Source organism: Sus scrofa, chromosome 9 (genome assembly GCF_054392235.1).
Source record: "Sus scrofa isolate SSC_HxYL_T2T_F1_AM1 chromosome 9, Sscrofa_HxYL_maternal_Yorkshire_Landrace_v2.0, whole genome shotgun sequence".
Lineage (NCBI taxonomy): Eukaryota > Metazoa > Chordata > Mammalia > Artiodactyla > Suidae > Sus > Sus scrofa.
Genome location: NC_139391.1, coordinates 139,046,717 through 139,071,496, shown reverse-complemented (window position 1 = coordinate 139,071,496; position 24,780 = coordinate 139,046,717). Strand labels below are relative to the sequence as shown.

Here is a 24,780-nt window from a genome sequence, read left to right as displayed (position 1 = left end):
GAGAGGGGTTTGAGATTGGAAGTGACCCAACTCGTGATGAGGATGCGATGGGCTCCGAAGCAGGGATTCCGTTGCTCAAGTGGTGTTTGGCAGAGCCTTTCATCAGTCAGGCAGAAATCAGAGTGGACGGAGGGAGACAACGGGGCAGGGGGAAAAACAAAGACTCTGTGACACAAATCTAGGGGTATACTGACAAGAAGGCTTGACTGAGGGATCGGTGAGCAAGACGACGTGTGAGACTTGGGAGCAAGACTGGCAGTCCTCCCGGATGCGTGTAGAACGGTGGAGGAGACGAAGAAAAACGGTGATGTCATCGTTTTCATACATTTAGAATGTGAGAAAGGAAGGATGAAAACAGGGTGAAAGGAAAACATAGTAGGCTTGATTTTAGACAGTAATTCGGGGGCAAATCCTGCCTTCCGTGGAGATGTGGGCATAAAGCTCAGGTGAAAGGTCGAGCTTAAGCTCAGAATGGAGACCTGAGGGTCAGCGCCTCGTGGTGTCTTCAGCCAAAGTCCTCAGAGTACAGTGTCTCCGAGGCAACGGCAACGGGTAGAAAGAGCCTGGGGTAGGTGGGGTCCCAAGGGTACGACCAGGCAGGACTGAGAAGAAGAAAGAGGAAACGGTAGCCAGCTTTGAGTTTCAGAGAAGGAAGACGAACGATTGCCAGTGTTTCTGAAAGTCACAGTGAAGGTTTTGTGAAGACGTTTGGAAAAAGTAAGGTGTGATCACACCCCAAAGTGATATATACACCTGAGAGACAGAGGCCGAGGAAAATCTGTGAGATGGGATTCATTTACCCTGAAAAATGCCTTTCCTTAGGAAAAGGGCCACGCGGGGAAGCAGGAAGGAATTCACACAGGCAAAAAAAGAAACCTAAATCAGTTTGATTGAACAGAACCCTGAAAACACATTTTTCCCCAGTGAGCTTATGTATATGGATACACACACTTGTAATTTGGTAGTTTGTCGGTGGCATGTGTAGACACACAGACACAAATGCTTTAGGAGGGTGTCTGGATAGGCTGTGTGGTGAATGGAGGGAAAGGGATGCTGTAAAGACAATCCCGACAGAATTACTCTGCGTAAATGACAGCGTGTGTGGCTTGTTGCCACTGGCAGCACAATGTGTGCTGCAAACCAAATCAAATTTCGTTTCAGTGTTTTTTTAATCGCCCATCTCCCAAAACACTGAGAAGCCTGAAATCCTTCCCCCTTCAAACACACCCCAAGACACGGACTGAGGCTTCTGAGGAGACGCAGAGTGTGTCTGAGCTTAGGCCCTCAAAGTCAGCGCTGTGGTTTCTAAGGATGGAGATCCAAAGCCTAGAAGTTGATCCTGTATGTTTGTTGAGGGATGACTTCACAGAATTTAAGAAGGATAAAAACCTCTAGACAAGCATCCACATCCACTGCCTACTCATACACACATGGAGACGGTCAGGTTTAATAAGATCCAGACTGATTTGACTTTAAAAATCTATCTGGGCTTTTCAAAGACTCCATGCTGGCTTCAGTTCAACCCTTCAAATAGTAACCCAAGTCAGCCCATCTTCCATATGCGTCTGTTTTGCATCCTGAAATAGAGACCTTTGGTCTCCTACAACACAAGGGTCTGTGAAGCTAACACTAGGAGATACAGTTTCCCGCACCTTGGAAAACATTATCCTGTTGGAAAGGGGCAGAGTTCCCTGTCTCTGTCAGGGTGGCACATCCCAGCACCAGTGCCCTCAGGAGGCCAGTTAAAGGGAGATATTGCTTTCCACTGATTTAGGTAATTCCCTGGGCCCAAATCCGAGGAGCTATGATGCTGAGACCCTGGGATGTGCTAAGAGAACTTTTGGAGTTCAGCCCATGACGTGGAAGAAATAATCTTAATGCTTCTTGTGCCTTCTTCCTGCCAAGTCCCAACTAAATAAAAAAGGACCCTAAGAAATAAGCCAGAGGAAGAAAAGAGACAGAGACAGGGAGCAAAAGGAGAAGAGAGACGGGAGAGAGAATTGAGGGATGGAAAGAGGGAAAGAAAAAAGGGAGGCCTGGAGGGAAGGAGGGAAGGAGGAAGGGGGAAGAAAGAAAGAAACAGAGGAAAAAGAGTGAAAGAAAAAAGAAGAAAGAAAGGCAGGAAGGGAAGGGGGGGGAAGGAAGGAGGGAGGAAGGAGGTCAGGGGGTGGCCTGGGTCTCCACCAGGGACCCGAGAAAGGAGCCTGACTCGGAGCGGGAGGGAGGAAGGACGCGGGGCGGGGGCAGAGGCTGTCTGGAGCGGCTCATCGGAACAAAATCAGACTTCCCACAGGCAGCCGCCCGGGGGGCCCAATCCATCATTCCCAACTCAAGCTCCCGCGATCAATGGGCAAGCCGGTCACTTGGCCATCCGTGTAACATCAGAATCATTAGGAAGCAAGCCCCAGAGGCCAGCGCATTGACCTCCTCTCCGTGCCCGCACCGGAGGGAAGGAGTGCTGAACACCCAGGCCTGGCACCCGCGCTCCAGGGGGCGGGGGCTTCCTTTGGGCCCGCGTCGTTTTTTGCCTGCTCTAAGAAAGTCCTAATACGGTCCCCAGCTGAAGCGGGGGATGGTACAGCAAGTCAAATCCAGAACCTACGTCACGACATCGTGACGTGCCTTAACTCTGTCCCCAGCGACCTCTGAGTTGCCAGAGCCGATAGGAGCTCCTCGGGTTTTCTCTCTCTTGTATCCGAAGCTGTCAAGCGTTCTCTCCTCCGCAACTTAGCTTCCCTTGGCTTTAGGAGAACGTGCACTCCTGGTCCTCTTCCCTACAGAGGTTTGCACAGGACTGAGGGGGGTCCGGCACTGGGGACTCTTACTGCGAAGTTGGGAAAGTGCCAAAAAAACTGGTTCCACTTGGTCACCCTATTGCATCTACTGATCTTCTCTGCCCAGCCCCCAATTCGGGCTCTTTGGTGCTGCTCATCCTTTTGAAGCAGAACCCACACATTCTCTGGGGCATCTTACCCAGTAGGGGGTTTAACTCTCTATATTGACAAGGACAGAAGTACCTCAGATGCAACAAGTCCCTCGCAGCATCATATCAGCAGGTGATATTTTCAGATATTCTGTTCTCTCAGTGGCTTTCTCAATTGCCCTCTTTACCTTCATGGGTCTAACTCAAGTTTGATCTCCCCTACGTGGTTTCATCTGATTTCTCAAGCCATTTTTGGTTTCTCTTTACTCAGACTTCCTTTAATAGAGAACTGCGCCGGAGTTCCCTGGTGGCACAACAGGTTAAGGATCTGGGTATTGTCAGTGCTGCAGCTTGGGTTGCTGCTATCATGTAAATTCAATCCCAAGCCCTAGGAAATTGCACATGCCCTGGGTGCAGCCAGAGAAAAGAGGCTGCAACATATACCCTGGCATTTACTCAAACTGTGTCCTAAAGTGTCAGAGATAAATAGACCTGGCCTTGAGTTCCAGGTCTACCAATTATTTCCAAACACTGAGCTCTTGCTCTGGGAAGCCAATGTTTCACGTGCCTTCCATTGTCTCATTTATACTTTACAACTTCAAGAGGAAACATTTTACAGATGAAAAAAATGTGATTCAGAGGAGTTCCCTGGTGGCTCAGTGGGTTAAAGATCTTGCCACTGGCATGCTGTGTCTCAGGTTCAATCCCTAGCACAGGAATTTCTTTGTGTCACAAGCGAGGCCCAAAAAGCCAAAAAAAAAAAAAAAAAAAAAGAAAAGCAAAGAAAAAAGAAAGAAAGAAAACCGCAAACAACTCAGAGATGCTAATTTGCATGCCTATGGAAACCTAGCAGGTAGGGTTACATGTTAGCTGTGTGAACCCAGAAACAGGCTCTTAGTTACTGTTATTGGATTTTAATAAAATCAAGATTAAATGTGCTGTGACGATTTTCAAGCAAATCTCTTATTACTCTAAAGATTATCTTACTAGTGACCAAATCTTTCTATAAATTCTCTTCTCATTCTCCGCTAATCGGCCCAGAAATTCTGAACAATAGCCCCATTAGCTCCGAGAGACTCCAGACCCATTAGCCCTGGATGCCTATGGCGCTTCTGCCCCATACCACACCCCCGAGCTCCCCCCTTGGTGTCAAACCATTGTAACCGACTCCCCGCCCCCCGTAAATATTTTATCTTTCACAAGCAGCTGGAAAGAGAGAGGGGCGCTAGCAGCAGGCTCGGTCAATCCTGTTTAAATATTGATCACAAACATCGTTAAAATAAAAGTCTATCGACTCAGCTGGTGACTCTGCAGCTTCAACACTTTGCAGTATGCAATTTTCCATGCGCGGTGGCTGCGAGCAACTGGCTTGAGTTATGATGTTCATAAGCGAGGCGCCGCCTCTGGGGGAGCTCTGGTGTCCTAGGGGCAGCTGCACAAAGGAACCCACCCTTTGCTTTGCGCCGATGACAAAGTCCGTCCCCCGGCCTCCTTACCCCTGTAGGTGAGCGTTCGGGATGCTAGCGGTCACCTTTGGAAGCCGAGCTGGCATGTTTCCGGGAGCCGGGAGTGTCTGCCTTTTGTGGCCTTGAAAACACAGGGGTAAAATGATGCAAAAGGCACTTCTCAGAGATCTGGCGAGGGGGTTGCGTCCATTCCTCTGAAGCGGTTTTCAAACTCTATAGCCTCCGTCCGAATCACGTGGAGGACGGAGGAACTGCAGCCTGAAGGGCCCACCCCGAGGGTTTCCGGTTCTGTACGTCTGGGCTGGGGAATCTGCCTTCCGAATAAGTTCCCCGGGGGCCGTGATGCTGCTGATTGTCCGTGCGGAGAACGCTACCGTTACCTCCACCTGTGTGAAGGCAGCAGCTGCCCCTGAAACCAGGGGGCCCGCAGAGGGCGCTCAGGTGCCTCGGCCTCGCGTTTTTCAGCCCCGTGGTCGTCAAACTCTTTGAATGAAACGCCTTACAAATGCAGTCCCAGGTGGAGTGGGTCGGGACCGCTGTGCCTGGGCTGAAGCGGGAGCAGAAAGCCGAGGCCTCCCCAGCAGGTCCCCGGATCTCTGAGGATTTGCTCCAAATGCCCTTCTGGTCCAAATGAGACCATCACGACCCCGGATGAAGACACGCCTCATCCATGGAGAGCCATGGATTTCCCAGCGGGGAGCCCAGGTCACCCTTCTTCCCAGAACAGCTACTGTGTCCAGCAGTTCCTGGAAAACGGACCACTCCGAGTGGAAGGGTGACGGCAGATGAAGGTGTCTCCAGGGGAAAATTCACCTAGCCATCCCGTGTGGCAGATCTGTACCCAGCACACCTGGGTGGAAGAAAGGGCCGCCAGGGCCTGAGCTTCTGAAAGCTTTTCCAAGTGGCCCGAATGGAGGCCTTCGCTCTGCTTTAGGGATGTGTCCAGACCGCTTCCGGCCCTGCCCTCTAGACGGACAGACTATGGCAGACGGGGTGATGGCATATGGAAGAATCAAGAGGGGTTGGTGAGAAAGAGGCATGGCCCAGGAAGAGCATCATACACTCGGCACGGGGCCGGAATTCACACGAATTTGACAATGAACAGGTTCTAACAAAAAGAAAATTCTGAGTTGGTCTGCCTTTGGGTCTTCCCGTGTGACATCTAAGTAACGGGGCTGACGGGCCGGGCCGGGCCTGGCGACAAGGGCTAATCAGAACCAGAGCGATTCTACAGAAGCCACCCAAGCGGAGAGCGTCTGTTCCTCTAGCTCCTTCGCTTGCTCTGGTCTGTTTCTCCCTCCTGCTACCACTTGGAGTCGTGGCAAAGCTGGGGACCCTGAGTGAGCAGGTACAGGGTTCCCCAAAAGAATACTACATAGAATCTTCTGTGCACAGCTGTCCCTCTAAATGGAACACTTGAAACAAAACAAAACAGGATCCGAGTTAACTAAGGTAACATAAAACAGTTACAAAGGTACCGTTTTACCCCCTCTGACGCCAAGTGGCACTAAGCCAGTAGAGAAAAGCCAGGGGAGCTCGAACCCTATGGACGTGTTCTCTGGGAAGCAAAGCTGGCGATGGATAAAGATCTAGCCCCCGTGTGCAAAGACGATGGAGCTGTGCAAGCGGATTTCACTGTCCGATTTGGATCGGCATCTGCAGATAAAAACAATTCAGCGAGTATATGTGCTGCCCCCTCAGCCAGCAAAGCCCATCCATTCTGTCCCCTTCCAGCTCTCAGTTCTCCGGCCAGCTCTTTCTCGGCTAGTAATTTTTCAGGAGTCCTGTTGGGTGGGGATAAGGCCTTCCGTGGCTCCTTCCGCCCCGGCACTTAACAAGAGCAGCCACTGCTTCTCACCTAACTCTGAAGATCAACAGGGAGCCCCGAGGTCTCCGGAGGTCTGAGTGGGATAAGCCGCCCAAATGCGCTCGCAGAGTCCAGGGGCCGTACTGGAAACAGCTGGCATCCCGAGCTCGGCCACCATGGGCTGGGAATTTCATTGTGCTTGAACGCAGAGTTTCTGTGGCTGCTACGCTGCCCGTACAGAGTGAGTAAAGATGATCTTCTTTAGGAAGACAGACAATGTTGGAAAGGATCTCGAGAAAGCATCTGATCTGAACAGGGCAGGGCCGAATCATCTGGTTCTCCCAACACGCAGACGTAGTCCTGCCTCAGGGCCTTTGCGCTTATGTTCATTTCGGAACGTGCTGCGCAGAAATCATAGACATTATTCCCTTCCTACGTTAAAGCGGATGCCTCCAGAACTTCCTCCCCATCCACCTTTTCTAAAACGGCATCTCCGCTGTCATCGCATCTTACTGTCCTCATAGCACCTGGAATCCTCTTCTACTGTCACAGTTTTAAGTTCTCTGTGGACTGTCTCTTAGGGGATATCCGCTCTACAGAGAGGGGGTGAGCTTGCCACCTCCTAGGCGATATCCTGAGGGCTGCTTCGCACATGCGGGAGCTCCGTAGTAATTTGTTTGTTGAGTGAATGAATTCTAGAGCTGTCACTGCTAACCCTTCAGTGCCTCCGGGGGTGGGGGGGAACACTACTTTGTAAACTGGAAATTAACACCTAGATACATAATATTATGAATGTATCAGAGTCCATTTTCGAGGCGTCCCCATGAAAAGCATTTTCCTTTCACTTAAAAGCCTCCAGTGTTTTTTTTTTTTTTTTTTTTCCCCTTGAGGGACACCAAGGGTGGTTTTTAGCCACTTTTTTCAAAGAAACAAAAGCCCCCTCTGATGTTCTCACAAGGGTTGGCGTATCTGGTAGCGTGACCCTCAGGACAGGGGAAGAGAGAAAGGAGCCCTCTTCTCACTAACTGTCCTGGAATTTCCAATCACGGAAAAGGTCTCAAGCCATTGCGTCTAATCACCAACAAAGTACAATGTGTCCCATTTTCCACTGTGTCCCAGAATTACCGGTCACGGAAATGGGCTCCCTCCAATTGTGTGTCTTAACCAAATGATCCTATTTACTCCGAATTTTCCAGGGAGTATCTCACATAAGCGTCTCAACCCCCTTAAGAGCGGGACTGTTACAGTCCTTATTTCCTGGGGGAGAAAGCGGACTCCAAGGGCTTAAGGGAGATGCCCAGGGTCGCAGAACCTTGACAACTGGAAACGCATCAGTTACCGGAGAGAAGCAGGACTCGCATCTAAGATATTCAAATATTTATATTCAAGCCTGAATATGTTTTTGTCTCCACAATGCCGCCTCTTCTGGAGAAGGTGATTTCTGGGAAGGTAGAGTCAGCGTTGCAGGTCCCACCTGGGCATTCATCTAATAAATGCCCATGCCCTTTTTCCAGCCGCCCTTGGGGCAAGGAACCATGTAAACATTTTGTCTCCTCGCACCAGCCACTGCAGCTGAGTTCCAACAGTCCAGAAGGGAAAAAGCATCCAGAAATCAATCAGAAAGCATTAACAGACTGCACTTGCTAATAGTCTAACAGCAAACAGTAAATCCTCTTCTCAGCCTAGACTCGCCCTGCTGGCCCAGCAGGGTCGTTTCCTGGGGGGAAAGGGGGAGGCAGAGAGTAATGTTCCTGAGAAGAAAGCCAGGCACAGCCGCAGAGAATCCAACAGCAATAAGGATGCTCCCCACCAAAGGTGCCCTTCTAGCCTGGTGTGCTTCCTGTGAGAAGAGCAGGAATTAACCAGGTGAGGAGCAGAGGCACCATCCCAGCTCTGCCGGGTGCAAAGCTGCTACGCTGCTAATTGCCTGACTCGGGGCTTGCGGCCAGAGAGCAGGTCAGGTGCCGCAGGCCTTCTTTAGCTGAAAAGCACAGGTATCGCAGGCAGCTGTTTCTTTCCTGGTGGGTGACAGTCCTCTTCCGCAGTGGTTTATCGGGCGATACCCTCAGCAGTCGGCCTGGTGCTGTGTTTCGGCTCCTGATCACCAATATTCATCACCCAGGTGGAGCTGGGGGATGGCTCGACTCCCAGAAGGGACTTGCTGGGTTCCAATAGGGGGCAGGCTCGTTTACGGAGGAGCCCATGGGCTTTGGAAGGTGGAACTCACAAAATGGAAAGAAAATAAATGCCACGTCCTTTCAGTGAGAATTAGTAAGTCCTTCCGAAGACCTGACCTTTGCCCAGGAAAGTGTGCCAGCCACAGTGGGAATGCCAATACTACGGATAAAACACGGCTTTTGCCCTCAGGGAGCTTGAAGACTGGGTGCAGGGAGAAACAAAACCACGTAAACAAAATAGAACGGAACTGACTGGTGGGTCCAGTAGTAGCAAGTGTCGAAGGGATGTTTGATAGGTGGGCACTTGGCCCGTTTAATAAGCCGGGGGAAGGAATCCTTCCCCGTCATGATGGGTCCTGACCATGCACCTTAACCATGGTCCAAGTTTAACAAGAAGCTGGGGGGTGGAGAGCATTCGGGGGATGGAGCAATAAGATGAGAAGACAAACGAGGAGTTCCCCTTGTGGCTTCGTGGGTTAAGAACCCGACGAGGATCCATGAGGATGCAGGTTCGAGCCCTGGCCTCGATCAGTGGGTTAAGGATCTGGCATTGCCGTGAGCTGTGATGTAGGTCACAGGTGCAGCGTGGATCCTGTGTAGCTATGGCTGTGACGCAGGCTGGCAGCTACAGATCCAATTCAACCCCTAGCCTGGGAACATCCATATGCCACGGGTGCGGCCCTAAAAAGACACACACATAGATAGATAGACACACACACACACACACACACACACACACACACACACACACACACACACACCGAAAGCAACCCAAGGGTGGCGTGAGTAAATACTTCTCTGGCCTGCATAGTTTACAGTGCACTTTTATATACTTAGCCCTCATAAATTTGGGGTAGGCTGGTTTGATTAGATGAGAAATCTAAGGCTCAGAAAGTTTAGAAAAAGTACCTAATGTTACTCAATGGACAGGTAGCAGAGCTGAGAAAGAATCCACCTCCATGCCTTTTATTTATTTATTTATTAATCAGAGGATTTTGAGAGCTCTTAAATTATAAATTGTATCAAGAAGTATATTTTAAACCATAAGCCTATACACACATGTTGTTGTTTCCTAAAATAGCCCTTAGCTTTGCTGAATGATGTGTTTCCTGATCTGTCCTACCCTGGTCTATTTCTGCGTCACATGGTTTTGGTTGTATAACAGACCACACCAAAACTTGATAGCTTAAAACAACCACCATTTAATTTGCTCATGATTTGGTTGAGTGGTTTTTCCAGGCTGGGAGTTCTCAGGTGGGGGTGATTTTGCTCCTTTGGGGACATGTGGCCTTGTCTGAGGTATGTTTTTCCTTTTCTGTTTTTGTTCATTTTATTTTTTATTAGCATAAAGCTGATTTACAGCATTATGTCAATTCTGCTGTGCAGCATGGGGACATAGTCTTACATATGTAAATATCCTTTCCCCCATGTTATCTCCCATCATGTCCTATCCCAAGAGACTGGCTATAGTTCCCTGTCCTATAGAGTAGGACCTCATTGCCTACCCATCCTAAAAGTCATAGTTTGTATCTGACAACCCCAAACTCCCTGTCTGAAGGTATTTTTGCTCTTTATAACTGTGGCAGTAATGCTATGGGCATTTAATGGGTAAAGGCCAGGCATGCTGTTAAAGCATCCTACAATACACAGAGTAGCCCCCAGACAAAGAATTATCTGGCCCCAAGTGTCATTAACGCCAAGGCTGAAAAACCCTCTTCTGGACTGGGGGAAAGCATGAAATCACATGGTCTTGAAATCAAAGGATGCTTGTTGTTAAAAGTCCAGAGAAGTTGGTTTTTGATTCGTGTATTTTATTTACCATTGGGAATCAAGAGACCTTAGAAGGTGAGAGATGAGGGGGAAAGTCTGATGTTTTCTAGGCGCTGCTGTGTGTTGTAGGACAGACTACTGTCCCTCTCTGGGCCTCAGTTTCTTTCCCTGTATAGTGAAGTGGATACGATGGAAGGAGCACAGAGGCCTCCGGTGGGCAAGTTCTGATAGCTTGTGCCTTATCCCTGCTTCTTTTGGCTGAAGGAATTCTGCCCCATCTCCTCCCTTTCCTCATTCTTTCAGGCGCCACCCTGCCTCGCGAGGAGAGTGAATTCTTGCTGCCAATCATGGGATGACAGAATGGAGTCTTCCTGTCTGTCCCCTCTGGGGAAATTGCAGGCAGAAAACGAATCCAGATCTTTACACCAGATCCCCCTCCACACAACATCTCACTTCCCTTCTGGCTCCCACATGTCACAGAACCTGTTGCCACATGATTCAATCCCCCATTTTCATTAAAGTTAACTATCCCCTGGAAAATGAATGCACAGTTAACAAAGTGATAAGTTGATGCTTAAACTTGAAGCAGATTGCTTCCAGCTAATCTCAGTTAAGTGGCAGACAAAATCATAGGCACTCTCAACCCTGCATAAGCCCCAGCACCCAAGAACATGAGTAGGATCTGAAGGCGGAAATCCTGGCAATATTTCTCTTTCTACAAGCTGAGGTGGGGTGGACATGGGATGGGCACAGGGAAGATGGAGAACAGGATGCCCTGCTACTGAGGACCAAGTTAGCCGTGTAGACTTAGGAGCATCCCTGACCCAACTCTGAGAGTCCATTTCCTCATCGGCAGAGATTCATGAACCCCAGTGTTCCTTGCAGCACTGTTACAATAACCAAGGCATGGTAGCAGCCTAAGTGTCTCTCAACAGGGGAATGGATAAAGATGATGTGGTATATATACACAAGGTATTCCTACTCAGCTATAAAGCAGAATGAAAAAATGCCATTTGCAGCAACACAGATGGACCTTGGGTTTATCATACTAAGTGAAATAAATCAGCCACGGGAAGACAAATATACAGTATCACTTATGTGTGGAATCTAAAAAAATGATACATATGAACTAATTTACAAGACAAAAATAGACCCACAGACACAGAAAACAAACTAATGGCTACCAAAGGGGAAAGGGGCAGGTGAGAGATAAATTAGGAGTTTGCGGTTACCATATGGATACTGTTATATATAAAACAACCAACAAAGTCTACAGCACAAGGAATTATACTCAATATTTGTAATAACCTGTAAGGGAAAGAATCTGAAAAAGAATTTGTAGGTAGATAGACAGAGAGAGAGAGATGCGTAACTGAATTGCGGTGCTGTATACCTGAAACTAACCCAACATTGTAAATCAGCTGTAGTTGAATTTTGTTTGGGCCGGGCATAATCATATCTTTGTTGCAGGACTCTTTAAGAAGTAGAGAGCCTGTGAGTAGAGGGGTTTACCCAATCTCCACATACCGGGAGCTCTCCATAATAAGAGGTGGGGTGGGCATGGAAATCTGCCCAGTCTCTCAGCGCCAGCGATGACCTAAGAGCAAAGTCCTCCCTTCCAGCCCCCCTCCCCTCAACTGCTGCTGAACATCTGTTTACATGGATGCTGACACAGGAAGAAGACGGAGACTTGCTAATGCTTTGGGAGAAGAAGGGAGTGAGGGCCACATTTTGTGCTTGTCCAAAAATACTTTTATTTTATTTGGCCTCCCAGTGGCATATGGAGTTCCTGGGCCAGGAATCAGATCTGAGCCACATTTGCGACCTAAGCTGCAGCTGCAGCAACGCTGGATCCTTAACCCACTGTGCTGGGCTGGGGATCCAACCTGCATCCCAGCCCTCCTAAGATGCTGCCAGTCCCGTTGTGCCACAGAGGGAACTCCCAAAAATACTTCTTACATATTCAGATTCTCATCTTTTTGTGCCTCAGGAAGGAGATGTTAAGAAAGAGAAAAGGAGGCAGGAAAAACAATAACAACAACAACAACAAGCATTGAGATGAGTGAGGCCTAAAGTGAGATGATAGCAATAGTCCTTTTCCCTTATCTCAGCTTCCACTGTATAAACATGAATATTTCCTGTGAATGATATTTGCTGAGCAGTTAGTAGGTTCTGGGAACAGTCTTAGGCACCGAGGGCCCAGTGGGGGAAAGGTCAGGTGTAGTGCCTGCCTAAAGAACTTACAGGCTAGAGAGGAAGATGTCTCATACAATGAATTAAGTAGTATCAAATGAGTTAATAATTCAGGCAAGCACCTCTTAAAAATGTAATCTCTCACTTCCTTCTTCTGGGTTGGTGGCTTTAACTTTGACCATCTCAATGGCTCTGACATGATGAGAAAAAAACAGCTGTCGCCTCAAAATCAGTATCAAAGGAAGCTAATAAAGACATATTTCTTTTTTATTTTATTATTATATATATATTTTTGGCCACACCTACGTCATGCGGAAGTTCCAGGGCCGGGGATCAAACCAGCACCACAGCAGTGACCACACTGGATCCTTAAACCACTAAGCCACCAGAGAATTTCTATAGTAGCATTATTTCTAATCAAAAAGAATTGTACAGACATTGAAGTGTTCAACAATAGGGAAATGTTTAATTAAACTATCATATATCTGTTTAATGATTGGGGGCCATTATAAATAATACTTAACAAATAGTTTAAATAATAAGAAAGCGCTTATGTTAATATACACGTTTCTAAAAAAGTACAGTTCTAAATTGTGCATATGATACACTCTCTATTTTTTAAAATAATATGATCACAATTTTGAAAAACAAAAATGATCTATGCCTTTAGAAGGGGAAAAAAAACTCTGAGAGAAAATAGATTAAGACTATTTTAGCAATAGTTTTCTACCTACTATTCTTGTTAAGTTTTACATGATTTGTCAAAGCATGAGCCTTACCTTGTGCTGTTTCCCCTCTGGGAATATGCCTTTGCTTTTTCTTTGTATTTGTGGACCCAACTCTCTCGGACCAGCTCACATCCTGGCTCCTCCACGAGGAATGTTCCATCTGCTTCTCTGATCTCCTGTAGCTTTTCACACAATACAACTTGGAGCTAAAAACAACGCTATTTTTTAGATGTCCCTTTAATATCTCACAATCAGTAGAGGTGAAAAGCAGGCTGAATCAGGAGGCAGAACGTTCAGACTTGAATCCTTCATCCTACCACTTGTTCCCTGCGTGACCCCGTAAAAGTTATTTATTCTTTCATGGCCTCAATTTCATTGCCTGTAACATGGAGTCTTATCTTGTATCTGGATATAAGCTTCTTAGAGGTGGAAAGACCATGTCTTTGTAAGCAGTGGTTTTACCCTAAGGCTTTGCTACAAAGAAAGTAAAAACACAGCTTAGTTAATTACACATCATTTACATAGGGAACATCCTAGTGTTGGTATAGCAGAAATATTTGTAGACATAAACGACTCTGGAATAAAGTAGATTAGTGGTAATTGTGCCCAGCTGTAGTTGGTATAGCCTTAGAGTTTAAAGGCTATTATTTTTTTTATTGACCTATTATAACTCACGTATATTCCAGGAAGGCTCTCATCTGGTCTTTTCGGGGGAAACCTTTCTATTGAATTCACAAGACGGGGGAGTCACTGTTCTAGACGCTGGGGGCAGAAGTGGTGTAAAACCATCCTTGCTTTCAAGTCCAGGACCTTACAATTCCGTGCTCATGGCAGTGTGGAGCACAGACAGGTAACACACAATTACAACACAGGGGAGAAGGAGTAGAACTAAGTCAAAGAGACACTGGACGCGCAGACAAGATGCTACAAGCATTAAAGGGAAAAAAGAAATAGCAAAACCTTCCTAGACGAAGAAGAGATGTAACCGGGAAGAACAGATCTGATTGCACTTTGGATCTGTCCTGTAGTCTTTGTGCTCTGTTATTTGTGCTTAGTCACGCCAGCTCTGCACCTTTCGTAAAACAAGGTTGCCTGTAGGCTGAAATATACAGGACAGCCTGTTCTGTTGGTAGAGAGGTAAAAAGTTGCAGAACAGAGAATAACATTTGTTTTATTGGAGTTTAATGGACATCATGATCCCCATGGACTTGGACAGCTGCAAGAAAGAAAGATTCTGACACCAAGAGGTTTGTGACAACTAGCCGTGCCCTCCCTCACCTTGCCTTTAAAAGTGCTTTGCTGACAATTTTCAGGGAGTTTAGAATTTTAGGGGCCTGAGCCACCTGTCTCCTTGCATGGCCCTGTAATAAACTTTTATCTGCTCTTATTTAGAAAACAAAAGCAGACTCATCGATTTCAAAAAGAAATTTACCGCTACCAAATGGAAAATGTGTGTGTGTGTGTGTGTGTGTAGAGGGGAGCGGGGTAAACTGAGAGTGTGAGATTAACATATCCATGCTATTATATATAAAGTAGACCACCAACAAGGACCCACTGTATAGCATAGGCAATTTTACTCCATATTCTGTAATAACCTATTGGGAAAGGAATCTGAAAAAGCATGAACATATATATGTAATACGATAACTAAAGCACTTTGCTGTGCATCTGAAACTAGCACATTGTAAAGCACCTATACTCTGACAAAAAATAAAAATATATGAAAGAGAAAAGATAAAAAGAGACCCAAACGACTTGCAGTGATTAAGAAGGACCCGGACCCTAACACGGCGTGAACCTTACCCATCGGGCCTGCCAGCTGGCCTTCTCTGGGGCAGACACCCCACCATCCATCCACACCCTCCACAGGCATCATCCTGGAGATCGTGACTCGCCTGTCTCTACGCACCTGGTTTATCCTCATGGCTGGACTGTAAGTAACCTGGAGAGTAAGTACCTGGTCTTGTACTTCGGGAGGGGGACCTAAGCATCCCCACAAAGAAGGGGCAGCGAAATACATATTCAGTCATTAAAGCAAGTAAACAGTCAGTGAGAAGGTTCTGTTGACCTCAATGCCCAAAGTCATTGCTGATTCTCACAGGAGGCCATGATGACCCCACAGGTGTTCCCGACCAGGATTTTTGCGTATACATTTCAGGGTTACACGGACGTGATTCACTTAAAAACACATTGTTCCAAGAATTTACAAGTAAAACATATGTAGATCAAATCCAATAAATAAGTAAATAAATAAATAAATGTGTTTTGCTGAAACCCTTCAGGGAGCTTGGGATTTTTTTGAGCACAAGCCATCTGTCTCCTTGCATGGCCCCGTAATGAGCCTTTTTCTGCTCCAAGTCTAACGTTTCCGTTTTCCTTGGCCTTCCTCTGCAGTGGGCAGAGACACTTGCTTTTGGTACCAGAGACACCAGAGCTGAATGTTGGAGAATGATGGAGAATTACCCAGGTGAACTGGGTTTGAAAAATCCATTCGAGGAAAAGACAACAGCACGTTCCAAGGCCTGCAGTTTATTTTCCCTCTGACAGTTGATTTTGGGGAGACACTGTTGTTTCTGGTTGAGTCAGAGCTGTTGAGATATTTAATGGTAGTGCCACTGACCCAGAAGAAGGAGTCTCAGTGATTGCGTATATTTAAGATGGATTCTCTTTGTGAACTTGAAGGTAATTTAAAATGTCTGGGACATAAATTACAGTCTACAGAAAAGGGAAAACTGAGCCTGTAGAGGTAGGCTTGTGTGCACGTTGCAGCCTGAAGCTGGAGAAGGGAGCCTGTATCCTTGCTAAGGAGCCTGATGCTGAGGAGGTAAGAATGCCACCCACCTGAAGGTCCTGAGTCTGAGGAGTTGAGCTTGGGTAAGCCGGACAGGTGGTCCTGCATGCCTGCTAAGGGAACCTAAAGCTATCCTCACAGTGAGAGGATAGCCTGGAAGGATTCTAAATAGTGACATCATTGGGTTAATTAAAAAACAGTAAATTGCAGAAGAAGAAAGTGATTAGGAGGCACTGCAGTGATCCAGAAAGACCTGAATATAGTAAATGCAGCATGTAAATAGGGGGAAACTGATTTGAAATATAGCCTAGGCAAGATCAACAGAATAGCCATGGATTGAGGGTAGAGAGTTAAAAAGAAGAAAATGTCTACTAAAGGTCTCCCAAATATGTCGCTTGGGGAAGTGAGTGAATGGTGGTGACAATCACCGAGACAGAAAAGGAGGAATATTTGTCTTTTTAAAAGGAAAAGGAAAAGCATGATTTTGAACATAGTCTTGAGCTTGAGTTTATGTGAGATATCCAGGCAGCGGTACATGCTAGACAGCTGGATGTTTGGTGTCTGCCGCTCAGGAAAGCAATCTAAGACAAATCTCAGAGAGCGAATGGTAAAACTGGTAGGGACGGAGTAGGCGCAGGTAGTTGTAGATGTCCCCATAAGGGACCATATTTAAAGAGGGTCACTTAGGGGAGGGGACCTTGGGCGATCGCTGTGAGTAAATAAATTGCTCAAAAAAGCCATCAGCACAAGGCAGCTTTGCTTCCTTAGTGGAGGCTTGAGAATTGCCTCAGGTCGTTGGGTGGGAGATGCGATGAGACCTGCATTCAGATTCAGACCCAGGGCGGGAGTTTGAGGACCACCCTTCTACAGATTTGAATACACAGTTTACCAGATACTAAGGAGGAGCTGCTATTCCCAGAAAGGAAGAGGCGGGCTTTTCCAACTCCCACTCACTCCCCTTGGGTGACAAAACCCTAGCCATCGGATCTTTGGGGCAGAGCGCCCTTGCCTGCCCGCTTGCATCTCTCACAAGCGCCTTCTATCTTAATAAATCTGTTTCTTGCCTATCACTTGTCTCTCGCTGAATTCCTTCTGTGCGGAGACATGAAGAACCGGAACCTCACTGAGTCCAGACACAAGGTGAGTGCTTCTAAATTAAAACCATGGGTTCAAGTCCCAAGCTGTGTTCTGGCTCAGTTCAGGCTATTAATGCTGTCGGTTTCAAAACACTGCATTAAAAATTGAAGTAGAGGGGAGTTCCCATCAGACTCAGCAGTAACGAACCCAACTAGTGTCCATGAGGATGCGAGTTCGATCCCTGGCCTCACTCAGTGGGTTAAGGATCCGGCATTGGTGTGAACTGCAGTGTAGGTTGTAGACATGGCTTAGATCCTATGTTGCTGTGGCTGTGGCTGTGGCATAGACTGGCATCTGCTGCTCCAATTCGACCCTAGCCTGGAACTTTCACATGCTACAGGTTTGGCCCTACAAAGCAAAAAAAAAAAAAAAAAAAAAGGGAAGTAGAAAATAAAAACACGCACTGAAAAACTGGAGGAAGCAAAACTGTTAACAGTTACTGATGTTGAACATTTAATTTAGCTTGGGCGCTTTCTAGAAGTCTGGAAGAAATGGAAGCTGTTATTCTGTCCACCTTATGTTTCCATTTACCAGAGTTTGTGAAAAAAAGTGCATTTGCTCAATATAATAGATGAGAAAATTGGGGGAAAAAAGAGTGCAAATGACACTCCCTGAAATTAACAGCCAGCAAATCCAGTTTAAAGATTCTGCATTTATGCTATTGGCACTGAAAACATTTCCTATTAGAGGGAAAATATTTGACCCTGTCAGAAGTCATAAAGAAATATATCAATATATTGTCTAAATATTTGTAAGGATTGACTATCTCAGAAGAAAAGCAATTCTTAAAAATGTCTTGTCAAATAGCACTTGGAATAATTCTTTTAATTCTCAGAAGACTGATTGGCTAAAAGGAATTAAAGCTTCATCTAGAGCCGAGGAGCCACTCAGGACCAGGGACTAGTCTTCATTTTCTTTTCAGATACGCATTCTGTGCCAGACCCCGATGCCATAATCACATTTTAAGTCTAGACTCCGCAGAGCGGTCCTGCTGAGGAAACACCTGCCCGCGTCTCTGCCATGGCTTGGCTGGGAGTGTTTGTTGAAGAGATCTGCCTGTCTCAACTATTGCAAATGTATGCCACGGCCTTCATCCCTTCTGGTTGAGTACCAGCGTTTCTCGCAGTGAAGGCAACTAGCTCATCTTCAGCGTTGTTTAGTTTCCCAAACATGGTTTGCTTAGAGCTCGAGAGGAAAGGTAAAAGCCTCAGGAATTTCAGTGGATTTCATTATGAGTTTATGAAACAGAGCCCAGCTTGACTATCATCTGTTTACTGCATCCTAGCTATGTATCAAGCCCTTGCAGAAAGTTCATCTTCAAGGCGGCCGGGTTCTTTATAGCAGGTGTGGTATGTTAGTTTCCTAAGGCTGCCATATCGAAGCGTAACCAACTGGGTGGCTTAAACCACAGGAACGTATTGTCTTACAGATCTGGAGGCCAGGAGTTGTTGTCAGGTTTGGTTCCTTCCATGGCTGGGAGGGAAGATCAGTTCAGTGCCTCTTGCCCAGCTTCTGGTGATTTGCCGGCAATCTTTGACTTCTAGTGCATCACCCTGACCTCTGCCTTTGTCTTCCTGTGACCAAGTGCCTGTCTCTCTCTCTCTCGGTGTTCAAATTCCCCCTGTTTATAAGGACACTTGTCATATTGGGAGAATACTCATCTGATGACTTCATTTGAACTTAATTCACTTTGCAAGAGTCCCTATTTTGAAATAAGGTCACATGCAAAGTACTGGGAGTTAGGGATTCCACGTATCTCTGGGGGACTCACTTCCACCCATAACATGTGGTCTGCACTTTCTAAGAAAGCGAGGGGGGTTCGAACTTTGATATGCATTCGACTCCCCTGTGGAGCCACAAGTCCTCGGCTCCTTTTCTTTGCTGCCAGGGCGGCCTGACCCCTCCCTCTGAACATCCCTGTCGTCCACACAACAGCCGAGGAGAGTGTCACCACTTCCTTATGTCTCTACAGGGAAACATTTCCCAAAGCAGGCTCTGCAATGTTAGTCATGCAAGACCCTCAGCAGTAAAAGATTCCACAGTCAGTTTAGTTCTGGAAAGACATTCACAGATGCCACAATCAAAACAACAGCAGCAGCCCTTGAACCTGCCTTTTTTTTTCTTTGACTTAAGAATCTCACTACCATCCCCTGGAATTAATGTTCTACAGAGAACAATTATGGGGAACGCTGGTTTAATGTTTTACTGTTTGCAAAACATATTCACAGTTATTATCTCTTTGGATGCTCAGAATGGGTTCTGGTGGAGGCCGAGGGTTATGATGGTTTTATCACAGAGAAACCACAGTTTATAGAGGTCCCCCATCACTGGCCAGGACCAGGTGGCCAACAGCAAAGGTGACAGAACTTGCAGCTCTGTCTGTTGATGACGAGTGTTTTTTGCTTCGTTTTGTTTTCCCCTCTTGGATATGGAGGTTCTCTAGATTGGAAGACTGTTACAGAGTCTCTCTCTTCCTCTTTCTTGGCTACTACTACAAACAAATTCAAGGCAATTCTTTAACCTTTCCCGAGAAGCAACACCGGGTGAGAGTGAGAAGAAGGACAAAGCAGAGCGTAGGGAGCAACCCCACACCCAGACGGCTCTGCCTTATGCCAGCTGCCTCCTCTTCCTCCGCTTCTTGTTTTTATTTAGTAGTTGGTTCTCTCTCTCTCTCTCTCACTCTCTCTCTCTCTCTCTCTCTCTCTCACTTACCTCGGCCATTTCTGGAAAAACTCCTCAGGTTTAGAAAGTACCTGGCTTCAAACTCACTACACATTCCTTCTATTTCAATGTCATCTCTCCCTCTCTGCCTCTCTCCCCACATCCTTTTTTTTTTTTTTTTTAGGGCTGCACCTGCAGCATATGGAGGTTCCCAGGCTAGGGTTCCCATTGGAGTTACAGCTACCGGCCTATACCACAGTCACAGCAACATCAGATCTGAGCCGCATCTGCCACCTACACCTCAGCTCATGGCCGTGCTGGATCCTTAATCCACTGAGTGAAGCCAGGGTTCAAACCGACAGCCTCATGGTTCCTAGTTGGATCCGTTTCCACTGCACCATGATGGGAACGCCCCCTCTCCCCACATCTTTAAGAGACCCTGCTTTACTGGTTCCTGAGATGCTAGTGACATTCAGAACACAGCTCTCATCTCTTGGACGCTGGCTGTTGCCATAGAAATTGATCTGAAGGAAGCCTTTGGTTGCTGGAACATGCCTGGCGGCGATCACAAAACTCTCAGACACAGTTGGGGCTGGCTAGTCCCTGTACCATTGTCCTCTGACCTATGAGCAGGAAAACATTCCACGTGGCATCCTTCTGCCCACAACCCACAGAGGGCTGCTGGCTCCAAGGCAGGGCCAGGGACAGAGCCCCCGTGTGTAAGGAGGAGGGCTGACTTAACCTAAAGAACATCTCCGGGTATTCTTTTTGTTTGTTTGTTTGTTTGTTTTTTTGTTTGTTTGTTTGTTTTTTGTCTTTTTTTTTGCTATTTCTTTGGGCTGCTCCCGTGGCATATGGAGGTTCCCAGGCTAGGGGTCGAATCGGAGCTGTAGCCACCGGCCTACGCCAGAGCCACAGCAACGTGGGATCTGAGCCGCATCTGCAACCTACACCACAGCTCACGGCAACGCCGGATCGTTAACCCACTGAGCAAGGGCAGGGACCGAACCCGCAACCTCATGGTTCCTAGTCGGATTCGTTAACCACTGCGCCACGACGGGAACTCCCTTTTTGTTTTTTTTGTTTGTTTGTTTTCGGGTGTTCTTACTTAAGGTGAAGGGGGAGAGTCTCAGTTGTTTGGGGAGAAGAGGAATTCACGGAACGGAAATCATGGAGGGGCCAGATTCTGTGCTGCAGGGCCACCCCGGGACCGCTGCATGGAATTGAGCCTTTTGCGCCTTCTGGGGAGGGGCCGGGATCCGATGATGGTGGGAACAGGCGTGGCTGACCTCGGTCACAACCTCAGGACCTTCCCTGGGGTAGACGCAGCTGTAAGCCACCCCCGGGAAGGACGGGGACCTGGTACGGAGCCCGATGTCAGGTGGCGAGATGCCCAGCTGTCTGTCTGTCCCCGTGGGGAGCGGTGAGACGTACAGACGTCAGCCTCCAAAGGGGTCTGTGACTTGCAGCCCACGTGGAGCCATGCCAGTCTGTGGCTGCGGCGTAGGCCAGCAGCTGCAGCGCCGTGTAACCCCTAGCCTGGGACCTTCCATATGCTGCCCCTGCGTCCCTTCAAAGAAAGAAGAAACGGAAACCACTTAGAGCAAAACCTAGGACGCGAGTAAACTCTGTGTTGATTTGATAAGTAATTTCTAGTCTGTGGGACCACACTCTACCACGCCTGCTCTTTTATGATCATTCCTTAAAACCCACCCCTTAACTCAGTGCGCGCCAAGGCTGGGGATGGTCCGTGTCCCACCAGCTCACGTTCATCTGCTACACTCTGCACGGCGGGGGGAGTCACCCTGTAGGTGAGGGAAACGGCCCAGCCCCGTCTCCTTTGCTTTTGTTGCCTGGCATCCATCACTTCCTTCCCCAGGCCTCAGGTCCTGCACTGCGGCAGGAGGATGATAGACTAGATTCTCTCCTAGGCCCCTTCCAGTCCGAGCACTTGACACGTCTGTTCCCTTTCTTAAAATCTCCCCTGCCTCCCCCACGGCAGCCCCAGGGGTACGCGCGACCTGCCTGGTTTTCTCAGCTTCAATTTTGTGGTGGGCAAAGAGTGCTTCTGGCTCTGGGAGCCTTTCACTCCTGATCTGACCCCTAACAAACCATAAAACAAACAGACAGGCTCGGCCCCCTCTGGGGATGTGGCTGATAGGTTTGCTTCGGGAACGAGTGGCCTCCCTGTCGCCATCGGCCTTCACTCTGAAAGGTCATTCAGGGCATTGTCCTCTGTTCAGGAGACACATCTCCCATCTTCCTTCCAGTCTCCCCGCCAGTCCACCTCTGGCCGACGCCGTCGCTCGGTGTGGTTAATCCTTCCTAGGCATCATCCCCTAGGGTCCGCATATCCCCCCAGATCCCATGGACCCCTCCTCTGATTCCGGCAGAGGAGACGCTGCGGGGCCCAGGCCCCAGGAGGGAGGCCGGGTTGAAGACTTTATCTGCTCCTTGCAGCTGCATCTCTTGTGAGTTGCAGGCTCCGGCTCGTCAATACCGTTTCCCATTAAATTAAATAGCTTATTGACTGGGGTGCCACATGGCAATGGGGTTGATGGGATTCACAGAGTCACTCCTCCGTCCCCCCGCCCCTCCCCCCAACCATCACAGGTCACTGCTCAGTAAATCAGCTGGTAATGGAGTTTGAACTCTCCGAATCTGCTCTGTGTGCCCTTCTTATTTGTTTTTAATTTGTATCAATGGTAATTCTGTCTGTTTCAATTTATGTGATGGTACCGGCTGCAGGGCTGAGGAAGTGCCCTTTTTTAACCCCATTAACCTTAGAGTGGGCAGTAACCTTTCCTGGCTTCTTTAGGGCAAACCTGCTCCCGTGGGCAAGGAACGTCCCCCTTTCACAGCAGGTCCTCTTTTGTCAGGACGCAGGAAAGTGCCTCCCGTCTCCATCAGAGCCAAACCGGAGCACTGAAGTCCCTGTCCCCAAACAAAACGCCTCCTTGTCCTTGTGTGAGCTCTCCCTGCCCTAGGTATACAGTGAACACATGACGGACGTGTCTGGAGGGAGAAGCTTGCACCCACGCCCTCCGGGACCCTCTGACTGGCAAGTTTCTCTCTGCCATCCCGGTCCTTACGTATTTTGCATGTCACTTCTGCTAGAAACTGGCTGCTTCTGAAGTCGGGCTGCCAGGTGTTTCATCCGCAGGTGCATGCATGCCACTTGCAGCGTATGAGTGTCAGGCCTTGACTGTAGAGTAGACAGAGTTTGCTGCAGTGCCCTTTAACTTCCTCTCCTGGTCCTCTTTTCTCCTCTCTGGCCTTGTAAGAAATACAGAGATACCGAAGGGAAATTAAAAGGCCCCTAAGAATGGTTGACTGTGAGTCCACGGGGATTCCCCAAGACCTTGGATGACCTTGGGTGGCCAAGGTTGGGAAGAGTTTGGGACCAGGGACGTAAACTGGTTTGACAAGGCTGCTCTCTAGAGAGACGCAGACGGGTCCACCTGCCATGGGCAGAGTCACGTATTGATTCCACGGGTTTCTGAGGGAAGCAGGGCACAGGGCAGGAGGGGTCAGCAGTGGGAGAACAAGATCACATAGAAAAGGAGCCACTCTGAGCTGCAACCCCACCTCTGCTCCCTGAATGATCCCTCCATCATCCAAGAAAGTTAAAAAAAAGAAGAAAAAGAAAAGAAAATACGTAAAGAGAGGGAGTTCTCATTGTAGCTCAGCAGTAATGAACCCGACTGGGATCCACGAGGATGCAGGTTTGATCCCTGGCCTCGCTCACTGGGTTAAGCCATGAGCTGCGGTGTAGGTTGCAGACAGGGCTGGGATCCTACATTGCTGCGGTGTAGGCTGGCAGCTGCAGCGCTGATTCGACCCCTAGCCTGGGAGCATCCATATGCCATCTGTGTGGCCCTAAATACATAGATAAATAAATAAGCTGAAACAAAGAATGTCTTACATTCATTAAAAAAAAAAAGGTGAAAAGAGTTTCATTGAACTGCCAGCAAGAGATGAAACTAAAAGTAGCTGCCCAAGATACAGAAGGCCGGGTAGGATCACCCTTGGAACAGGAGGACTCCAGGCATAATTCCCCAAACTCCGAGGACACTGTAGACCCAGCTTGGCCAGTTTACGGATGGTGGCTTCCTGTTCCCTCAAGACCCCCTGTGCCCTCTGGTCTTAGAACGACCTCTTCAAAGCCCTGCAGAGCCACACGCCACCTCTGTGTCCGCGAGTCCCACCTTCCCTCCTATGGCGGGATCTTCACTCTGTCTTGCCTCTCAAGTCCCAGAAGCTGGTTTTAAAAACCCATGCTGTGTGGGGTGCCGGGGGCAGAGCATGTGTATGGGGACTCTCTGTACCTTCCTCTCAATTTTCCTGTGAACTGCTCAAAAAAAAAAATTGTCTTAAAAAAAAAAAAGTGTGTGTTGTCCCAGCTGAGGACAAGCTTCCAATTGTTTAATTTCAAAATTCAAGCTTGCTCCCGATCCAAACCTTTTGGAGTTCTGGGCTTCTTCAGTGTCTGCTGGCCTAAGGGGCCGCCTCTTGTAAAATTCATTTGCTAGTTTGTAGTTTAGTGAAACCCCATTCATCCTGAGATTTAATTATTTAGTTAGATCGAGTTCTGACTCCCAAGTTATTGGCTCCTCCCATGTCTGGCCGGTTTATGAAATTGGACTCAGGGGCCAGCTCTATCCATGTCATGCATCCAATACCAATCGGTCTGATGACTTGATGATGGGATTTAGGGATTAAGTTCTGGGAAGATGGAGAGATGATTCTGGATAGAGGAAACTTCCCACAGAAACAGCTCAGTTAATAGAAAAGTTATATATGGAGATTGCTTACTATATGCTAGGCTTTTCACATGCATTATTTTGCTACTCTTCCTATCATCCTATGAGGCCGACTTGATGAAAATAACCCTTTTCCTTGCCTGTAAAATGGGGGTGATAAGCATGTTCACCTTCCTGGGTGCCTTTGAAGATCAAATAAAATATAGTCTATATGGGTAAGAGTTTGTCAACCGCATGCATTGTACGAGTGTTAGTTGACGCTAATACTATCCTTCAAATAAATCCCACGGGCAAGTGGTAATTTCAGGTGCAATTTCAGGTCTCTGAATAGTTTGCTGCCTCCCTCAGGCCTAAATGACTCAGC

General features: G+C 47.7%; 1 long non-coding RNA gene across 2 annotated transcripts in view; it reads right to left on the bottom strand.

The window, feature by feature from the left end:
- Nucleotides 1–13,551, bottom strand: part of LOC146400229 (uncharacterized) — an 84,382-nt gene extending 70,831 nt beyond the window's left edge. The window contains exon 1 of one of the 2 annotated variants that reach the window (XR_014816878.1): nucleotides 13,116–13,551. This is a non-coding gene — a long non-coding RNA (uncharacterized LOC146400229). The remainder of the gene's footprint in view (nucleotides 1–13,115) is intronic. The other variant, XR_014816879.1, reaches the window with a different exon arrangement.
- Nucleotides 13,552–24,780: the final 11,229 nt, after the last annotated feature.